Source organism: Sus scrofa, chromosome 5 (genome assembly GCF_054392235.1).
Source record: "Sus scrofa isolate SSC_HxYL_T2T_F1_AM1 chromosome 5, Sscrofa_HxYL_maternal_Yorkshire_Landrace_v2.0, whole genome shotgun sequence".
Lineage (NCBI taxonomy): Eukaryota > Metazoa > Chordata > Mammalia > Artiodactyla > Suidae > Sus > Sus scrofa.
Window position 1 is genome coordinate 77,102,069 of NC_139387.1, and position 20,453 is coordinate 77,122,521.

The 20,453-nt window shown below is 48.4% G+C and overlaps 1 protein-coding gene across 2 annotated transcripts in view; it reads right to left on the reverse strand.

The window, feature by feature from the left end:
- The window catches only part of MICAL3 (microtubule associated monooxygenase, calponin and LIM domain containing 3), a 241,772-nt gene extending 225,136 nt beyond the window's left edge, over positions 1 to 16,636 (reverse strand). The window contains exon 1 of one of the 2 annotated variants that reach the window (XM_084957132.1): positions 16,414 to 16,636. The gene's annotated coding sequence lies outside the window, so the exon portion shown is untranslated. Of the gene's footprint in view, positions 1 to 12,716; positions 12,807 to 16,413 lie in introns of those variants that run through there. The other variant, XM_084957128.1, reaches the window with a different exon arrangement.
- Between the last annotated feature and the right edge of the window lie 3,817 nt (positions 16,637 to 20,453).

Consider the following 20,453-nt stretch of genomic DNA (forward strand, 5'->3'; position numbering starts at 1 on the left):
TTATTTATTTATTTTTGTCTTTTTGCTATTTCTTTGGGCCGCTCCCACGGGCCGCTCCCACGGCATATGGAGGTTCCCAGGCTAGGGGTCCAATTGGAGCTGTAGCCACTGGCCTATGCCGGAGACACAGCAACTCGGGATCCGAGCTGCGTCTGCAACCTACACCACAGCTCACGGCAACGCCGGATCATTAACCCACTGAGCAAGGGCAGGGACCGAACCCGCAACCTCATGGTTCCTAATCGGATTCGTTAACCACTGCCCCACGACGGGAACTCCTGAAAAACACCATACTACTTCTATGAATAAAGCACTGATATTCACATAAAACACACACAGATATACAGTGTATCTATGGTATTAAAATAGATACTTCTTGGGGGAGTGATGATAAGGAAAAGGATGTTTAAAAAACATCAAGGAGTTCCCATTGTAGCTCAGGGGGTTAAGAACCTGACATAGGGAGTTCCTGTTGTGGTCAGTGGAAACCAATCTGACTAGTATCCATGAGGATGCAGGTTCAATCCCTGGCCTCATTCAGTGGATTAAGGATCCAGCATTGCCAAGAGCTGTGGTGTAGGTCAAGATGTGGCTCGGATCCTGTGTTGCTGTGGCTGTGGTGTAGGTCTGCTGCTACAGCCCCAATTTGACCCTACCCTGGGAATCTCTCTATGCCACGGGTATGGCCCTAAAAAGACCAAAAGAAAAAAAAAAAAGGGGAAGAAGAGCCCGACATAGTCTCCATGAAGATGCAGGTTTGATCCCTGGCCTCACTCAGTGAGTTAACAATCCAGTGTTGCCACAAGCTGCAGCATAGGTTGCAGATGTGGCTCAGATCTGGCATTGGTGTGGCTGTGGCATAGGCCTCAGCTGCAGCTCTGATTCAACCCCTAGCCTGGGAACTTCCCTATGCTGCAGGTGTGGCCAAAAAAAGAAAGAAAAAAAAAACACTCTTTAAGGAGTGATGATAAAGAAAATGTTGAGAAACATCATCCTAGTCTTAGACATTACATCCTTGTAATGTCTGTCTCATGGGGATATTTGTCCACTAACTAAATGCAAATCAAAACCACCATGAGATATCACACCTGTCAGAATGGCCATCATCAAAAGGTCTACAAACAATAAATGCTGGAGAGGGAGGGTGTGGAGAAAAGGGAACCCTCCTACACTGTTGGTGGGAATGTAAATTCATGTAGCCACTATGGAAAAGTAAAGACAGAACTACCATATGACCCAGCAATCCTACTCCTGGATATATATCATATATAAATGTGGAGATATATATATATATATGTATGATTCAAAAAGATACATGCACCCCTATGTCCATAGAAGCAATATTCACAATAGCCAAGACATGGAAACAATATAAATGTCCATTGATGCAGTACACAAAACAGACATACAGACCAATGGAACAGAACAGAAAATACAGAAATAAACCCAGACATCTATAGTCAATAAATTTTTGACAAAGGAGACAAGAATATAAAATGGGAAAAAGACAGTCTTTTCAGCAAGTGGTGCTGGGAAAACTGGACAGCCACATGTAAATCAATGAAACTGGAATATACCCTCACACTATGCACAAAAATAAACTCAAAATGGCTTAAAGACTTAAATGCAAGACAAGACACCATCAAACCCCTAGAAGAGAACATAGGCAAAACATTCTCTGACATCAACTGTACAAATGTTTTCTTAGGTCAGTCTCCCAAAGCAACAGAAACAAAAGTAAAAATAAACCAATGGGACCTAATTAAACTGGCGAGCTTTTGCACAGCAAAGGAAACCATAAAGAAAAACAAAACAACAACAACAAAAAAAACCAAAAAGACAACTTACAGAATGGGAGAAAACAGTTTCAAATAAAGCAACTGACAGGGCTTAATTTCTAAGATACATAAACAACTTATACAATTCAACAGCAAAAAAAACTAACAAACCAATTGAAAAATGGGCAAAAGACCTGAATAGACATTTCTCCAAAGAAGATATACAGATGGCCAACAGGCACATGAAAAAATGCTCAACATCTCTAATTATTAGAGAAATGCAAATTGAAACTACTATGAGGTACAACCTCACACCTGTCAGAATGGCCATCATTAACAAGTAAACAAATAACAAATGCTGAAGAGGGTGTGCAGAAAAGGGTACCTTCTTAACTTGTTGGTGGGAATGTAAATTGGTACCTCCACTAGGGAAAACAGTATGGAGGTCCCTCAGAAAATTAAATATAGAACTACTGTATGACCCAGCAATTCCACTCTTGGGCATACATTGAAAAGCTACATGCACCCGTATGTTCACTGCAGCACTATTCACAATAGCCGAGACATGGAAACAACCTAAATGTCCATCGACAGATGAATGGATTAAGAAGATGTGGTATACATACACAATGTAATACTACTCAGCCATAAAAAACAACAAAATAATGCCATTTGCAGCAACATGGATGGAACTAGAAATTCTCATACTGTGAAGTAAGTCAGAAAGAGAAAGACAAATACCATGTGATATCACTTATATCTGGAATCTAATATATGACACAAATGAACCTTCCCACAGAAAAGAAACTCATGGACTTGGAGAACAGATGTGTGGTTGCCGGGGGGCGGGGGAGTGGGATGGACTGGGAGTCTGGGGTTAACAGATGCGAACTATTGCATTTGGAGTGGATAAGCAATGAGATCCTGCTATATAGCACAGGGAATTATATCTAGTCACTTGTGATGGAACATGATGGGAGGATAATGTGAGAAAAAGAATGTGTGTGTGTGTGTGTGTGTGTGTGAGACTGGGTCATTTTGCTGTACATTAGAAAATTGACAGACCACTGTAAACCAACTATAATGGAAAAAGTAAAAATCATTAAAAAAAAAGATGCGGTATATATATACAATGGAATACTGGCAGGCAATAAAAAAGAATAAAATAATGCCATTCACAGCAACATGGATGCAACTAGAGATTATCACACTAAGTGAACTAATCAGAAAGACAAATACCATATGGTATCACTTATACATGGAATCTAAAATATGACACAAATGAACATACCTATGAAACAGATTCACGGACAAGGAGAACAGAGTTGTGGTTGTCAAGGTGGGGGTGTGGAGAGGAAGGGAGCGGGATAGATGGGGAGTTTGGGGCTAGTAAACTATTACATTTAGAATGGGTAAATAATAAGGTCCTGCTGTACAGAACAGGGTAGTATATCCAATCGCCTGGGATAGACCACAATGGAAAATAACATAAAAGGGATGTATAACTGAGTCACTCTGCTGTACAGCAGAAATTGGCACAATATTGTAAATCAACTATAATTTTAAAAAATTATAAATGTCTGATAAAAGTTTAAAATGCTATCTCTCGTGGGGATATTTGTTCACCAACAGTCTCGACAATACCTTAAAGATGAAAAGGAATGAAGCTCTAGCTGTGGAACTTTTTCGAATCAGGATAATAAATTTTTGACAACTCTAAGACTTGTGATTATACAGACAGAGGTCTTCTTGGTGTCCCCAAAGTCAGAACTTCAGGCTTTGGTCAGTTTTAATTTGCAAAAGACGGTTATCAGTATTTAACTGATCTAGAGGAGGGGAAAGTGGCTGGGGCATGTGTGGGAAGAGGCAGCACTTTTGCAGCCTCGATGATCTCCCTGTACTTGCCCTGGGCACACGCCAGCTGGTTTTGGGTGTCTGAGATGCTATAAAATGGCCCAATGTCTACAAAGTCATCCTCCCACTATTCTTGGTTTTAACTAGAATCTTACTAGTGACCCATGTCCAGTTTTGGCTTTAAAAGTAAAAAAGAGAAGTAAAAAAGTGCCAGTGGTGGCCTGGCAGTTAAGGATCCAGTGCTGTCACTGCCGTGGTACAGGTTTAATCCCTGGCCTAGGAACTTCCGCGTTTCCCCCCACCCCCCGCCCGCACACAAAAAAAGAAGAAAAACAAAAGGAAAAAAGAGACTGGAAACAGTTGGATGGGGTCTGTGTAAGAACAAAGAAAGTGCCTGAATGTTTGGAAAATAGATCCCATGCAAAATGCAGTTAGAACTGTTTAACTTGGACTAGAAAGGACAGAGGAAGAGGTTATTTAAATGGGGACTGGTGATAACTCTTTTCTTTTTCCACCTTTTTGGATGCAGATGGGGTATAAATAACACTTGTGTTTGATTTATTTCTCTTGGCTGAGAATCAAATGAAAGAAACTGGACTTGATTTTGCAACACAGAGATGTAGAGTGAACACAAGGGAAAAATCCCAGGACTCTGTTAGACATTGGTCCTAAGAGTGTTTTGTTTTGTTTCTTTTTCTGGAAAATGTAGAAAAAGTAAGGTTCAGCAGGGATGGTTTTGGCAGAGTGGAGCTAGCTAGTTAATATTTACTAAGTTCCTATGGACAGGGGCCTCAGTAAGGCCCTGTAGAAACCAGAAAACATACACTCCCTGTTTTCTGAAAGGTCCTGATTTTAACTTTTTTAGGTTAATTACTCTCTTATTATTCCTGAAGGTTAAAGGCGTCATGTGAGGTGAGCAGAGGGAGGACATGAGCCCTGGCCTGCCTTGGCCACTTAATAACCTGCTGACCTTGGACAATCCACAGCTTCCTCACTTGCCATGCAGTAACGACAATGGCCTTCCTTCTCACTTCATAGGCTATTAAGTGTGTCAGATAAGAAAAAAAAATGACAGTGTTCTCCAGGATGTTCTCTAGGATGCTACACAAATATAGTAGCTGCTATTAATTTGGATAAGTCACTCCTAAGGCCTTGATCAAAGGTATTTCCTACTGGAAGAGTGGACTGAAACTGATTCCCAGATTTGAATTTCAAAACCTGTGAAACCCATCCATTTGAACACCCTCTTGCGTGCCCACATGCCTGTGTGCCTACCCTCCTGTGTGCTCAGGGTGTCTGCTGTGTGGTAGTCAGAGTGCCGGGAGGCACAGGGATGCAGTGAGGAAGGCAGATGAGAGCGGGAAGACGGAGAAGTAAACAGGCGATAACAATGCTCTGATTTCATCAGGGTAAAGGCACTCAGGACCCCACTACAGGACCCCGAATCTAGCCTTATGAGAGTGAGGGAAACTTCTTAGAGGAAGTGAGTGCCAGCCCAGTTTTGAGTAATAGGAGTCAGGCTCATGAAGAACAAGTGAGGTGGGGAAGACCCATGCCGAGCTGGATGAATTTGGGGAGCTTGCAGGTACAGGTTTGGCCAGGCGCTTCGTAACAGCAAGCTTGTCTGCCCCACTCAGGGCTCCATCTCAGAGCCACTGGGGGGTTTCAGGTAGGGGGCGTGAAGGTCAGATCGAAACCCATCATTCCTAGTGCAATTTATGTTCAGGAAGGAATGCAGGTGGCCCCATTGGGAAGAGCTCAGGTGACCAGGAGCTCAGGTGACACACGGAGGTAGAGGTGTGAGCACAGTGGAAATAATAGGAGGAGGAAACAGGGAAGATAGGAGCCGAGGTCAGAGGGTGGGAAATAAACCATTCCTAGAGGTGGCCAGGACTGGGTGTTGCCTTGAGAAGGAGTTGGAAGTGAGTGGAGGTGACAGTCACTGACACAGTGATGGCAAGGAGCTGGAAGGTCTCGCCTCTTGCTTTTAAACAACCGTGGTGAAATACACAAAACAGAAAATCTTTCCCCCAATCATCCAATGTGTGCCTAATGTGGTGAGTGTGCACTGGTGTGTGCCGTCCACGGAACTCTTCATCTTGCAAAACTGAAGCTAAGCACCAACTCCCTGTTCCCTGCTCACCGCCCAACCCCTGGCAACCACCCCTCTGCATTCTGTCTCCACGAACGTGAACTCCTCATCTAAGTGGAGTGACAGCATCTGTCCTTTTGTGATGGGATCGTTTCATGGCTCACAATGTCCTCGCAGTTCATCCATGTCATAGCAGGTGTCAAACTTTCCTTTTAAGACAGAATAGTCTTCTGTTGTATGTATTCTTATCCCTTTAAACTTTTGATTATGATCCACAATAAAAAGTGTATGTTATGTCATAACTTAGTACATATGTATGCGTGATGTTATCAAAACATTACACTTTTCATATATATTATCACACAACAATACATGCATTAATGAAGTGAAAGTTGCGGGTTTTTTTTTTTTTTTTTTTGGTCTTTTGTCTTTTTAGGGTTGCACCCACAGCATATAAAGGCTCCCAGGCTAGGCATCAAATCAGAGCTGTAGCTGCTGGCCTACACCACAGCCACACTAACTCAGGATCTGAGCAGCGTCTGCTGCCTACACCGAAGCTCAAGGTAACGCTGGAACCTTAACTCACTGATCCAGTCCAGGGATCGAACCCACGTCCTCATGGGTACTAGTCAGGTTGGTTAACCATTGAGCCACGACAGGAACGAATAAATGTTTTACCCCCAAACTACTCTTCCTACATGTGATGTACTCTGATATTTTATTTCTTTTTTTTTTTTTTTTTGTCTTTTTTGTCTTTTTTGTTGTTGTTGTTGTTGCTATTTCTTGGGCCGCTCCCGAGGCATATGGAGGTTCCCAGCCTAGGGGTCAAATCGGAGCTGTAGCCTCCGGCCTATGCCACAGCCACAGCAACGCGGGATCCGAGCCGCGTCTGCAACCTACACCACAGCTCACGGCAACGCCGGATCGTTAACCCACTGAGCAAGGGCAGGGACCGAACCCGCAACCTCGTGGTTCCTAGTCGGATTCGTTAACTACTGCACCACGACGGGAACTCCTGATATTTTATTTCTATTCTGTTTCTTAAAAAAGTCTGATTACAATCTTCTCAATCAATTTCCTGACACATGAATGGGTTGTGGTCCCCAGTTTTTAAACAGTCTGTTGGACACTGAAGTCACCCAGGATGATGGCAAGGCTGACGTGGAAAGGAAGGAACACTGGGAGTTCAGTGCCAAAGCTGTCAAAGAGTCAGGAGGAGCTGAAACCAGCTTCACGTACGTGTCTTCATGAATGGCCTATAATTCCAGCACAATCTATTAAGTAAAAGTCCAAACTACCCATTTATTTCTGGTGTAAATAGGGTAATTCATGAATTTGCTGCTTTTTTCCAATGGTCGCCAGCTGGCACGGGTCTTTTGCTCTGGTTTATTCACTGCCAGTGACCATCCCACTCCATTTTTCTATCACAGGGAGAAACCAAGTGAACTGCCTTTCTTCTACCCTTGGACCCATCTCCCCATCTGATGTGGGAAGTGGAGCTTCGGCAGCAGGTGGCCGTGGCCCTTGGGCCCTGCAGTGCTTCCAAACGCTCCAGCTGCTGCACAGCTGCAGGAAGATTCCACTGTGAGAGAGGCAGTGTCAGGGAGATGCTGGGGTTCAGCCTCCAGGCTGGGTGCTGGGGGTGGGCCTGCCAAGGGAAGAGAGTAGGCTCCCAGAGCAATGAATTAAGGGTCAGACCTCCTCCTGGGTGTCTACAGTGGGAGAAGGGCTGGAGCAACTGGACATTGTGACAGTCTGGGGAAGCCACTACACTCCCAGTCATTTCTGCTATAAACACAAGTGTCGGGAGAGCTTCGCCCCTCCCACCTTATTCATTAGCCAATCTCTGTGGTTTCCCAAAGGGTGAGGTCAGAAGGATCACCATCTTGACAGCAATGAAAACAGCAGTGGGGATGGGAGAGAAACCAGAAGGAAATTCACATATTTGTCAAACGTTCACTGAGCGCCCACCGTGTGCCCCCCGCTGTGTTAACTGTGAAGATGTGATGTAAATAACACACAGTCTCTCCTGAATGTGTACCTGAGATGAGGACAGGGGAGGACAAGACCAAGGACTCTAAGAACATGGCACCTGCAAAGGTCTGGTGACGAGAAAGAGCTGGCCCTTTTGCTTTTCAGAAAGTGGAATTGAGGCTATTCATGTGAGAAGTGGACAGCTGGGCGGGGGCCGAATGGGTCAAGTGTTTGATGATCTCGGGTGATTTGGCCAGTGAGATGCACAGAGAGCCCTAGGACGCCTCAGTACTTGGGCTGAGCCATTTGAGCACCAAAAAATATCTAGAAAATATTTTGAGCCGGAGAGTCAACTAGATAAGAACTTAGGGTTTTAACAACATGACTATATATGGTGCCTTATTTATTCAAGGTTCTATTACATCAAAGATTCTGTTTTATAACTTGGTGAGGTCAGTTCAGTGGGCATTTATTTATCCTAATTCCTCTGTCCCACCCCACCCCCTTCCCTTGACAAAGGAACTGAGGATCAGAGGGTGAGTAACTTGTCCTGCATTACCCAGAAAAGGAAGTTGGACATTCAGACTAGCCTAGAGCTCTGTCCACCACTCCAGGACACCTCTTCAGCCTGGTCTCTCCTCCTGCCGGCCCTGCTGGGATGACCTTCGGGGTTGCAGGAAAGGACACCTGGGCTTCACATGACAGTCCTAGGAGGCAGCTGAGTGCCACACATGCCAGCTGAGTCCTCCTCCATCCACAGCCCCCTCCCTGGGACTCAGTGAATCTGTCCCTCTGGGAGGGGCCCTCAGAGATGGAGTGGTGTGGTCTAGTGTCACATTTATGGGTTAGAATTTTGGCTCTGGCACTGCTACCAGGTAACCTCAGGCAAATTTCTTAAGCTTTCTGGGCTTCGGCCAAATGGGGTCCTAATAAGGACTGTTGATACAACTAAGCCTGGCTCATGGACTGACACTGGAAATAGGAGAAGTTATTACCAGGGAGTTCAAAAGCCTCTGCAGTTTCATCTGAGGGTCCTGCCCTGGCCCCTCACTGCTGAAGGCCCTGCAGAGATTACCCCCTGAACTCAGGGCATCCTGAACACTGGAGACCCTTGTTCTGGGGTCCCAGGGCCTCACAGCCTTGCTTCAGGGCATCCTGCTCCAGTGAATCACCTCCTTTAGCTGGGGCACTTTCCCATTCCCCGGACTCCCTAACTTTTGCAAATCAAAAACAGCTCCCATGAATGGAACTTGGGTCCCAGGAAGTCCACAGCCAGCCCTGGGCATGGAATTCCAGGGCAGAAAGGGCCTCCCGGGACTTGTGCTCACCCCAACCCTGACCCCTCAGTGCCCCCCATGGTGGAAATCTATCAAAAACTTGAGCACATCAAGGACGCTCTTGCTGAGGGAACTTCCAGCTCCCCAGCCTGCCTGAAGGAGCTTTCCAGGACGTGACCCACCCCAGAGCCTCCCAAGCTTCCCTGCTAAACGCTAAGAATCTCAACCTTTGTGCTTTGCTTGCACAAATCTTATGTTTCAAACTGGAATCACTTCCTTCCTCTTGACCCTCTCTGAGGTTGTGCAGTCCCTCCGTGGTTCGGTGGGGAGCTGGGGTGGTCGGGGCAGGGGCCCATTGACAGTTTGGGGGGTGGTGGTTCTGGCAGCCAACACTCCTAATCTGGGAGGGGGAGGCTGACATCCCTGGACACATGCGCTCCTCTTCTGGCCCTCCAAAGACACTAGTATTTTCTCAGCCAAAGAAGTCCTGAAGGGGAGCCTCAGAGTGGAGGGTAGCAAGGTGTGGGGGTGATGACTGGGTGGGGTGGGAAGGCAGAGGGAGCCCTGAGGGTGTGGGTTAAGTCAATTTCCCAGGAGGTGTGTGTGAGTTAATGAGACAGGGATCACAGCCTTACTTCTTTTTTTTTTTTTTTCTTTTTAGGGCCACACCTGAGGCAAATGGAAGTTTCCAGACTCGGGGTCGAATCGGAGTTGCAACTGCCAGCTTACTCCACAGCCACAGCAATGCCAGATCTGAGCTGTGTCTGTGACCTACACCACAGCTCAAGGCAACACCGGATCTTTAACCCACTGAGTGAGGCCAGGGATCCAACCTGCATCCTCATGGATACTAGTTGGGTTCTTAACCCACTGAATCACAACGGGAACTCCCTTACTTCTTTATTTTACCTCACTGGTGGAGACCTGGGTACTCACTAGGCCATTCATCCACTCAACAAATATTCCCGACCACCTCACTGGGTTCAGAGTTGGAAATACAGGACAAATACCCAGGTCTCTACCCTGAAGGAGTTAATTGTTCGGTGGGGATTCACTGAACACAGGTAGGTACTGCAGGAACACAGAGAGGGAGGCACTTCCCCTACCTGAGAGGCAGAAAGGGATTCAGGAAAATCTCCCCAGAAGAGGGGATGGTGGAGCTCAGTCGAGGGGTTAGCCTACCCAGGAATTGGGAAAGGGGCCCGGAGAGGAGGGAACCATCTGCCGAAAGGCCCAGGCTTGGAGAAAGCAGAGTGGGTGAGGAAGAGGTGTGGAGCCGTGGGTGTGAGAACTAGGCTGGGGAGGTAAACAGAGGCACACCCCCCCCACGGTGGTGTGGGCCACTTCCTGCAGAGGAGATGAGCCCCAGGGGCCATGGCTCTGTCAAAGCTGCACCCACCTCAGAGCTTGCACTTAGGAGGCCAGAGCTTCTCGGTGTGGATGGCCCACTTCCACATACCTGAGACCACTACAGTGAAATCGCAAAGTTCTCCCTGGTTCTTAGCAGTGGGCGTCTGGGGCAGGGCACACTGCTGTGTCTGCAGGGGGATGCCAGCTGCATTTAGTGCAGGAAGTAAGGGGCTACCATGTGGGCCTGGAGGACAGTGAGGGGAGGGGAGGTAACACTGCAGAATCTGGGCAGGGGGCTCCCACGTCCGAGGGGCTGTGGCACCTCGGTATGACAGCCCAGGGGCTGACTTACTGCTGCTTCCTATTACCAAGATTTTAAAATGACACCCCACTCCCAAACACCTGGGGAACTGCACTGCGTGCACGACATCCTGCTGTCCCCACTCAGGCGAGCTCTCTTTGTCTACTGGGGATTGGGGGAGAGGAGGGCATGGCTGGAAATGTTGTTTGCTTTTGAGTTTAGTCTGCTTTGACCTGTTGGGACAGCACCACAGTTCCCCTGAATCCAGGTGGAAAAGGAACGGTCAGGATGAGGCCCCTGGGGAGGTACTGAGTGCAGACAACAGCTTATCCTGCTGTCCAGTAACTGGTCATCAGGCTGACTGTCTGTCTCAGGGGCAGGGTCTTCATGATCCCCCAGAGCATGGCTTGATTGGGCTGCTAGCCGCAGACCACAGCACCGTGACAGGCACCCGCGGAGAGGGATCCCAGCCCCTTGGGGCTCCTCCTCCTGATCTCGTACTCCTCCCTTCCACTAGCCACCTGGAGGACCCAGATTCAGTGCTTCTTTCACAGCCTCCTCTTTCAGCCCCTCTCGTTTCCACTCTCTCTTCCACCCCACGACTCTCCTCAACCCTTTCTCCTCTGCTGCCAGCTCCAGGGGCTTCGGTCTTCCCAGTGAAGGAGGCGCTAAGCACTCCATGCCCCCTGATAGAAAGCTGGTGCTCTGTCCTCCAGAATTCGGGCCAGCACCTCATTGTGGGCATCCTGAGGGCACCCTTCACCTGTGCACCTTTCACATATGACACGATGTAAAGGGGGCCCTTGGGAGTCACCCGGATTTCAACACGGAACTCAAAGCCTTCAGAGTAGCAAGTCTTTTAAGAGGAAAATGTTGGCCCCTGGAGAAGACTAGGTTCTTGACTGGACACTGGAGCCTGTGAACAGCATCCCCATTACTGAGCTCCAGGACCTTCCCTGCTCCAGCCTCCCACCCGCTGCCCCCGTGGGACCACACCTGCGGCAGGTTAATGATCTGGGCATGCCAGGTGTCGTCCTTGCTCCTGTTCGACGACGGATGCTCAGCCTCCCATTCTGCTGGGGAGCCTCCCCTGTGCAGCCAGCTCAGGGGCATCGCTCCTCTCCTTCCCAAATTCCTTTAGAGTCTGTTGCCCTCGTCCAGCACTTTACAGCACATGACATCAAACCACCGCCCAACAACAGTGCTTTGGTTGGGACTGGAATGAAATGCTGGCTTCTCATCCTTAGCCGGCTCTGCGTGACCCCTCCGGGCCTGGTTCTGTGACTAGCTTCCTCCTCTCCTGCCCTCCTCTGGCCCCTTTGGCCCCCCGCCTGTGCTCAACTCACTACTTTCACGTCCACCTCCCAGCCCTGCACCTGCTGTTCCCTCTGCTTGGAGGACGCAACCCCAGATACCCAGGGCAACCAGAACGTCAATCTACCTGAGAAGGAGCTTCCTCCCCATCAGAGTCCAAGTGCCTGGCACATGGCAGCAGCCGGGTGACAGCGCTTGATGGAAAGCATTAATAACACACTGCTTAAGTGCCTGCCCCTCCCCCACCTTGTCATAAGTGTCCTGAGGACAGAGATCTGGTCCGGGCGATGTATCTCCTCCACAGTGTCCAGCCCACATGTTCCAGCAGAGGTGCTTTCATCAATGTTTGTTGACAGAGTGAAGACAGAACAGGAGAGAGACCTCTCATGCTTTTCCTGCCAGGTGGGCTCAGCAGCCTCTGTGGCAGAAAGGGTAACCCTTGTCCTCCTGGCTCTCCTTCTGCCTGGCTGCCAGCCCTGCCCCTGGAGTGCTGCTCCCATGGCTAAAGAGCTGTTTTCCACTCAGATTCCTTTCCCACTGCTGCCAACATCACTTTCTGAACTGGTCGGACTCAGAGAGGGTGTGTGACCGCCTAGGGCTGCAGCCCCCATCAGCACACATCCAACCTCAGGGTGAGAACAGGGCTCTGTTGAGCTACATGCTTGATTTCAGGGTGAGAGCTTCCAGAAAGATTTATTAGAGACCATGACTGTGGCTGCTGTATTTCAAAGCCCAGGCAGACGTTTAGGTGACAGAGTTAAATGTTCCAAACTTACCTCATCCTCCCTCCCTCTCTGCAGGGTGAACGCTGGGTTCCTCTCCCCAAGCCCAGTCCTTCTCCATATTTGGGAATCTGGACTGTGCACGGGGAGCACAGCCGTCCCCTCCCGGTGTCTGCTGGGAGCTGTAGTTCCTGAGCGGTGGCCAGCAAGGGGGCTGTCCTTTCTCAGGAGGACGTGTGGAAGCAGTGGGTGGGAGGCGCGCCTTCTATTTTTGAGTCTCTGGGGGCTGGCTCTGAGCACAGTAGCACCCACCTGCAAATGGGGAGCATTATCTCTCTTTTCCTACCTGCCAGATTGTTTACTGGGTGGGGTAATTAGCCAGCACTCAGTAAATGCTTTGAGCTCGGTCCAGCAAGGAGTGCTTTATAAATAAAAATTGTTATCTTTAAAGAGGAAAATATTAATTTTGATCACCTAATTGCCTTCACAAACCAACCCTTTGCCTACACGCCAGAAAAGATGCTGCGTTTAATTCCTGGTATGTGCCTTTCACCCACCCTGCATTTAAGTGGTTCCTCTGCATCTCATTCCATTTTGTTTCATCATCTCTAGTTTCATACCCCCAAGAATAAAGGCACTCTCTCCCTCCTCTCTGAAAGGAATGGATGAGACAGACCAATTCTGCCCTGTCCCCAAAGTACAAGAAAGTTACAAGAAGGGATAGTTTGGGTCTGCTTTGAGCTCCACGACTTGCGCCTGGTGTGGCCACGAGCTCACTCTCTGCCGACCTTTGCTCCCTTTGAAGAAGGGATAGGGTTTCAGAGCAGCAGGAAAGATCTTAGTAAGAACCCTCTTCTCTAGAGAGAAGAGCTCTGTAAGAGGAAAGGGACAGGTGCCTGGTGGTGGGAGCAGCGGCTCAGAATCAAATGGTTAGAATCCTGGCTCTAGATCTTTGGGCAAATCACTCACCCTCTGACCTTGGTCTCCTCATCTCTGAAGTGGAGATGACAAAATGGTCAGAGTTTTGTCAGGTGCCTCACCAGGGGCTGTGAGGTCAGGCACTTCTAGACCAGAATCCCTCCAGGGTTTGCAGTGGACGTGTGATCAAGTCTACTTGGCTTCTCTGAACTGCAGGCATATTCTCTCTAGGGTGGGGAAGGTGAGGCTACGAGAGCAGGCAGTGGTCCTGGCGCTGCTGCTTCTCAGTAAACGTGGCTGTCAGGGCCTTTGTATGTGCCATGGCGACTCTCAGTGCGCTAGCATCACACTGTGACTGCTTGTCTCACTTTTCATCATCTCGCTCTGTGACAACTACAATGATGTAGAGGCGCTTTCTAGGCTGTAAAGTACGACAGTTTGTACCCTAACTATGAGGGGTGATTAGAACTGAGCACAGAGAGAAGAGAACTGCACACCCTGCCACCCCACCCCCAACCCTGACCCCGAACCCAGAGGTCTCCTCCAGGACTCAGGTTACGTGGGATCAAGGAGGTCAACTGCTTTTTACTGCAAAGAGCTAGAAACATGCAGGTTGTCAGTAGTAAGAGCAGGATGACTTAGTCCTGTGTTGTAGATGTGACACACCGTACTTGGGTCACAGGCCATGCAAACATGCCTCACTACCCACGCATGCTGGTTTCTGAGGGAGGGCAGTGCTCAAGAGGGCAGAGTGTCATTTACAGATGGTGGGACCTCAGGTGATTCTTACTCTCTTGTACTTTTTGGTCTTGTTTGAATTATTTTTACTCTGGGTATGAATCATTGTAACTAAAACAGGAGCAGACACTAAACAATCAGATCAGGTTTTGTAAAACACCAGGAGAACGTTTTTGGAGGCACGGAAAATGGAAAATCATAATGACAGAGGCCTGTGCAGGGAAGTCAGAGGGGAATGGAGTCCTCCGAGACAGCCCTAGAGAGAGAAGAAGCGACGCTTTCATCTATTTCCCCACTGGGCTGTGACTGCATGGTGGCTTCCACCATCGCCAGGGTACACTGAGGTTCCAGGTTTGCTGTGGTGACACATGGTTCCTACGTTTCCACCTCTCTTCTCTTGGGTCCCTCGGACGGGCTGTCAGAGAGGGGAACATGGACTTACCCCTCATTTCTGCTCCCCAGGTCACTGCCTTTTGCCATGAGGGCTTCAGGGAAGGGTGTGGTGTGCTTACCTGTCATCTCCTCCCACTGTCCCACTACAGTTCTGGACCAGATGCACAAAGAACAAACTTTTGGAGTTCCCATTGTGGCTCAGTGGATTAAGAACCTGACGAGTATCCATGAGGCTGCAGGTTCAATCCCTGGCCTCACTCAGTGGGTTAAGGATCCGGCATTGCCGTGAGCTGTGGTGTAGGTCTCAAACGCAGCTCGGATCTCATGTCACTGCGGCTGTGACACAGGCCAGTATCTACAGCTCCACTTTGACTCCTAGCCTTGGACCTTCCATATGCCTTGGGTGCAGCCCTAAAAAGACGAAAAAAAAAAAAAAAAAAAAAAGAACAAACTCACTTCCCAGTGGGATGCAGAATAGGAGGGTGATGATGGCAGACCTCACCTTCCTCCATCCCTTTCTCCCAGAGAATGCCTGCAGGAGGGTCTGCACCAGCTCCCAGGCAGCCTGTCCCCAGTGAGGACAGGAGACTGGGACCGGGGGTGGGGGGCAGACTCTCTCCTGTGGCCACAGACACCTACACTGTCCCCAGGAAGACTTCATGCCCAAGCCCACGATAACACGACCCAGAAAGAGGGCTGGCACGCCGGGCCCTGTAGGTGATGGAACCTCACAACACAGCCCAGAACGTGGCTTCGGGAGCTTTGTAATCCTTCCTGTGCAGAATGATCTGCAGGGAAAGAAGCCTTTACAAAAACAGCAGATTGGATCTGGGACAAGCAGTCCTTAACAAGTTTCGCAATGAATTGAATTGTCATGGGTTGAAATACAGGCTCAGACACCTGCTTTCTTCACTTGACCAGCTTTTTAGTGGTCTGTCTGGTGTCATTCTTACTCTGGCCCAGAAGCAGGTGCTGGGTGGGGTCAGGTTATCTATGGAGATTGGTACTGGGCTCAGGGCGGGGATACAAGGTGCACTTGAGGTCACAGCCTGAGAAAAATAATTAAAACAAATGCAAAGGTGAACTGCAATTACTCTGGTTTACTTTATAGTTATGACTTTATTTCTTTTAGGCCCTGGATCCATGGGACAGTGCTGGGCAAATGTTTGTTTTACTTACTACAGTCAGCTGAGTAAGAAATCCAATTTTAGGACTGACCGAGGCTGCCAGGACTGGTAGGGATGACAGCCACCCTTTCACTTCTTTGAAGTCCTTACCATCCCTCTCCTTTCCACCACTCTCACCTGAGATGTGAAGTGAAGATTTCCGAAAATCTTCCCTACATTTCTCCTCCCCTCCCACTACCCAAATACCTTGATCTGGGCTTACTGACCCAAAATTCCATTTCAGTAAATAACTTGGGACATAAAGATTGTCAGTGGTTTCTGGCCTTTTAAATATAAATGTCCACTTTTAATTTCCCCTCCCTCAATCCTGCTTTGCGATGTTTCTCTAGTAAATAAAATCATTAATCAATAACAATCGTGGCACTGTGTTGAGAGTCCCTCCATCAGTTCCCCAAAGGGCCCGTGAGGGAAAACCACAGGTTTTGGGAACCAGAGCTGCTCTCGAGGGAGCAAGGCCCGTGCTCTTTCCAGCCAGGATCTGTGCACAAACAGTAATCTCAGATGCTGTGACTTACCCCAAAGCGTGATGAATGGTGGGATGTCTGGGCTGCTGATGAAACATCTGAAGCCAAGGTGAGGTCCTCTCTGGGATGGCACTGGGCGGGCAGGGGGTGCAGCGTCCTCCAGCTGAGTGATATCACTTTCCCTCCCTGGCCTCAGTTTCTTTGACTGTAGTAGAGGCTCCTTCCAACTCCAAAATCCTAGCACTCAGAGGGACTGAGTATATCCGATTATTTCCTAGGAGACAAGAAAGACAGCATTAGAGGGAACCTTGCAAATTATTCACAGGCAAGAAGGCAGGTTGGGCTATCACATCTGCAAACACCTCTGTGTCTCTGCCAATTGGGGGCTGCCTTAGGGCCTGTATCTCCTGGGTTCCAACCTCTCACACAGCAAGGGAAGCTGAAGGTCAGGATAATGGTCCAGAACAGCTCTGGGGAGCTGGGGTCCCTTAGGGCATTGTATGCCTACTGCTCTGCACCAGCTAGACTCACAGGTGTCCCAAGATGGGGGGCTCTGTTCCCGGTTCCCAGGAAGGGCACTGCTGAGTAGGGAATAGAACAAATAGCTATTGTGAAGGACGCACAAGAGAGGCATAAAGGGCAAAACACAGTAGCGAGTTTGAAGGGAGGAGTAATGAGCTTTATTTGGATGCAGCCAGGAAGGACCTGGCTGGGACCAGCCTCTTTCCACCTTCTACGACAGGGCAGGACTGGCTGGTCTGCAGCGAGCTTCTGTTACTTGCTTCATGTCACGGCAGCATGAAGATCTGCTCAGGTGAACCCTGACTCCTGGGGTGGGTGAGAATATGTGGAAATTGGATGGCAGGTCTGCATGGGGCTTCCAGCCATCCTTGAAGAATGCCCCTGGCGTGGGCCCTGGTGACAAATCTCCAGTAACTATTCCAGCTTTGCCGCTGAAACCATGAGTTTGGAGCTCAGACGGCTTCTGAACTTTAGTTTCCCATCTGGCAAGAGGAGTAAAAATAATACACCTCTGTTGCCTTGCTCACAGGTTGGCCGTCAAGCACCCAAGGGTAAGTGAGAGCGTGTGTACAGCCAGAATGACCCACTAAGAAAGACTCCAGCCAAACTGCCTCACTGAGGTCCCAGCCTCGCTCTGCCTGCCTGTGTGACCGCCCTGCTGTCCAGCGTCTTCATCTACAACATGGGGTGACAGCAGGATTCCTGTCCCAGGGCTGTTGGTGATTAAGATGAGTTCGATGTAAGGCACTTGGAATAGCACGTGGGGCACGGTAAATTCAGGACCACACAGATTGCACCATCGTTACTATAAAGTGACAGAGGACAACTATGATTTTGATGATGGTTACTTCTGAGACACAGAAGCAAAGTAAGAGTCCTGCTGTGTCTATATGGAGAGGAGGAAACAGAAAGCATTGAGTTCTGCCCTGAACTCCAAGTTCAGGCTTTAAAAAAGAGCCATAAAAATGCCATCTAACTGACGCAGACCTGGAGTGAGGAAGGCACACCCCTTGACCGTCATGGGAAAACATCATCTCCACCCTGCCAATACTTATCTCTTTGGCTTGCTTCTGGCCAAAGTTCCCCACCAGGCATGATCCTACTGTACCCAGAGCTTGACCACTGATTCCCTGTACCACAGGGCTCTGGCTGGATGAGACGTGTCGAGAGGGGCAGCTCTGGATGTTGTCTGTCAAAGTGAAATGTAGAGCCAGCTTGGAAAGGGCAGACAGGCTGGGCTGACTCTACAAGTGGGCGTCTGACCTTTGCAAAGAAGAGTCAAGAGTCAAGACTCTGGGTCAAAGAGGAAGATTACAGAACTTCGAGGTGGAATTAGACTTTCTTCTCCTTACTCACCCCAGCATATCATCACCCTCATTCCTCTGAACTATTGCAGTGATATAAAGCACTCTAGTGGCTGTCACATGATCTCTTTTGAGCCTCACAATACCCCATGTGGCAGGTGTTGGTATTCATGTCTTCAGATGAGAAAACAGACTCAGAGGACTAAGCCGACCTTCCAGAGGTCCCTAAGATTCCAAGCGGCATAGCCTATCTCCCATTCCAGAGCTCCTTCTGCTACAGAAACACCAACTTACCACATGTTCAAAGTAGGTGAGCAAATCCACAACCTCAGGACCCTGCTCAGGCAAGACACACTGTACCTGGCAAACAGAAAGAACAGCAAGTCCCACAGCTTGGGCTAGGGAATGGCTATTGCGTGGGTTTCGTGTCTCATTTACTCCACTAATTTTCCCAAAATGAAAGGATTCCAACAATACAAATCTTGACACAGGTCAGGGCTTTCAGATTGGAAAGAACTGCCTTGTTCCCACTTCTCTCTCTCTCTTTTTTTTTTTGTGGCTGCACCAGAGGCATATGAAAGTTCCCAAGCCAGGGATCGAATTCGAGCCAGAGCTGCAACCTGCACCACAGCTGTGACCTGCACCACAGCTGCAGCAATGCCAGATCCTTAACTCACGGCCCCGGGGCTGGCGATGGAACCCCAATCTCTGCAGCAGGAACTCCACCACCACTTATTTTATACCAGAGGGAGGGAAGGCTGTTTCATAGCTTGAGTCATGAGCCCTGAGACATTAAGACACTTGGTCACTGTCCCTCAGGTGGAATAAATTAGGACTGCTGTGTCTTAGCTTGAGATGGTCTGGCTTCATTAGATGGTCTGGCTCCATTATGTCAGCACTGTTACTCGGGAATCAGCTGGTGGGCATAAGAGTGCTAAGGGGTAGTGGTGACAGAGAGACCACTGCGTAGGCCCAGGTAGTCAGAGATTGGGCGAAACACAGAAATAGAAAAATCCTATTTTCATATTTTTTTTTTTTTTTTTTTTTTTTGCAAACTCCCACTTCTTTAAATATCTTGACCTCATTCTAGGGATCACAGCACTGCACGTACTGGCAGGCTTGCTTCTTTTAAGGCTGTGCTGCCATCTCCTGGAAAATCCTGGGCAGAGCAAGAACCTTCTCTAGGATTAAGGAAGGGGCCTTTTTCTGGCAGCAAAAGCTTGGAAGTGGTGCTCCTGGAGGCAGAGGCCTGGTCCTGCCAGTCTCAACTGGCCCAGGCCTGGTCAGGTCTGTATTCTGACGCTACTACTGCTTTTCTGATTTTTCAGGGGAGACTTATAAGCCAATTCTGAGAAACAGTTTTTTGTTTGTTTACAGTCCAGTAATTATGCTATTACTAATGATCTTCATTATTGGCTGTCAAATCTGAGGCAGAACAGATAAAACATTTTGATAAATTCAGCCTTGAACTAATTCACTTTCCAGAGTGGAGTTTGCTCTGTGGGAAGAATATTGCCTGGAGAGAAAGGGGGACTTAGGGTGGACATCAAGTATGTGTTGGTCCCAAGGGCAGTGATTTCACCAATGGAGGCTAGTTCTGAGCATGAAAAGCACATTTTCTCTCTGCTCTACTTCAACCCTGGATTTACTGCTAGAAAACAAAGTTAAACGTAGTCACTGTTGTCACATCCAAGTTCTCTTTAAGCATTTATCACCATCTGACATACCACTGTATTTATTTTTAATTTTGCTCCCCTCTTTCACTATGATGGAAGCTCCACAAAGGAGGACATTTTTGTCTCCTTCGTTCATGTGGGATCCTCAGTGTTTAGAACAAGGCTGGCACTTAGTAGGTGTTAAATATCCACGGAAAAAGTGAAGTCCTGGCTTTATCACCTTATGCCATTATGGGGTCCACACTTCTCATCCCCAGAGTCTGATGGATTTTGTGCTTCTGCCTCAGCTTTCCAGGAGGACTTTTTGCAGAGGGTGGAAGGCCCTGGCTGGTGACCATGGAAGGGGATGCTGAGGCAGGCAGGTGCTGACCCTGTGCCTGGCCTGTCCGATTTAATCACAAGGGGCAACGTTTTGGAGAGAGTGCAAATGGTAGGGAACTGGGAGGAACTGAAGCTCAGGGCTTAGCACAAACCTAGGAGGCTCTTCAAAGCCTGAGTGAAGCACAGAATATAATAATAAATGTAACTTCTGTATCTGTGTAAAATTACTTAATAATTACTATTAAAGCCAGGACGTATTGAATACTTA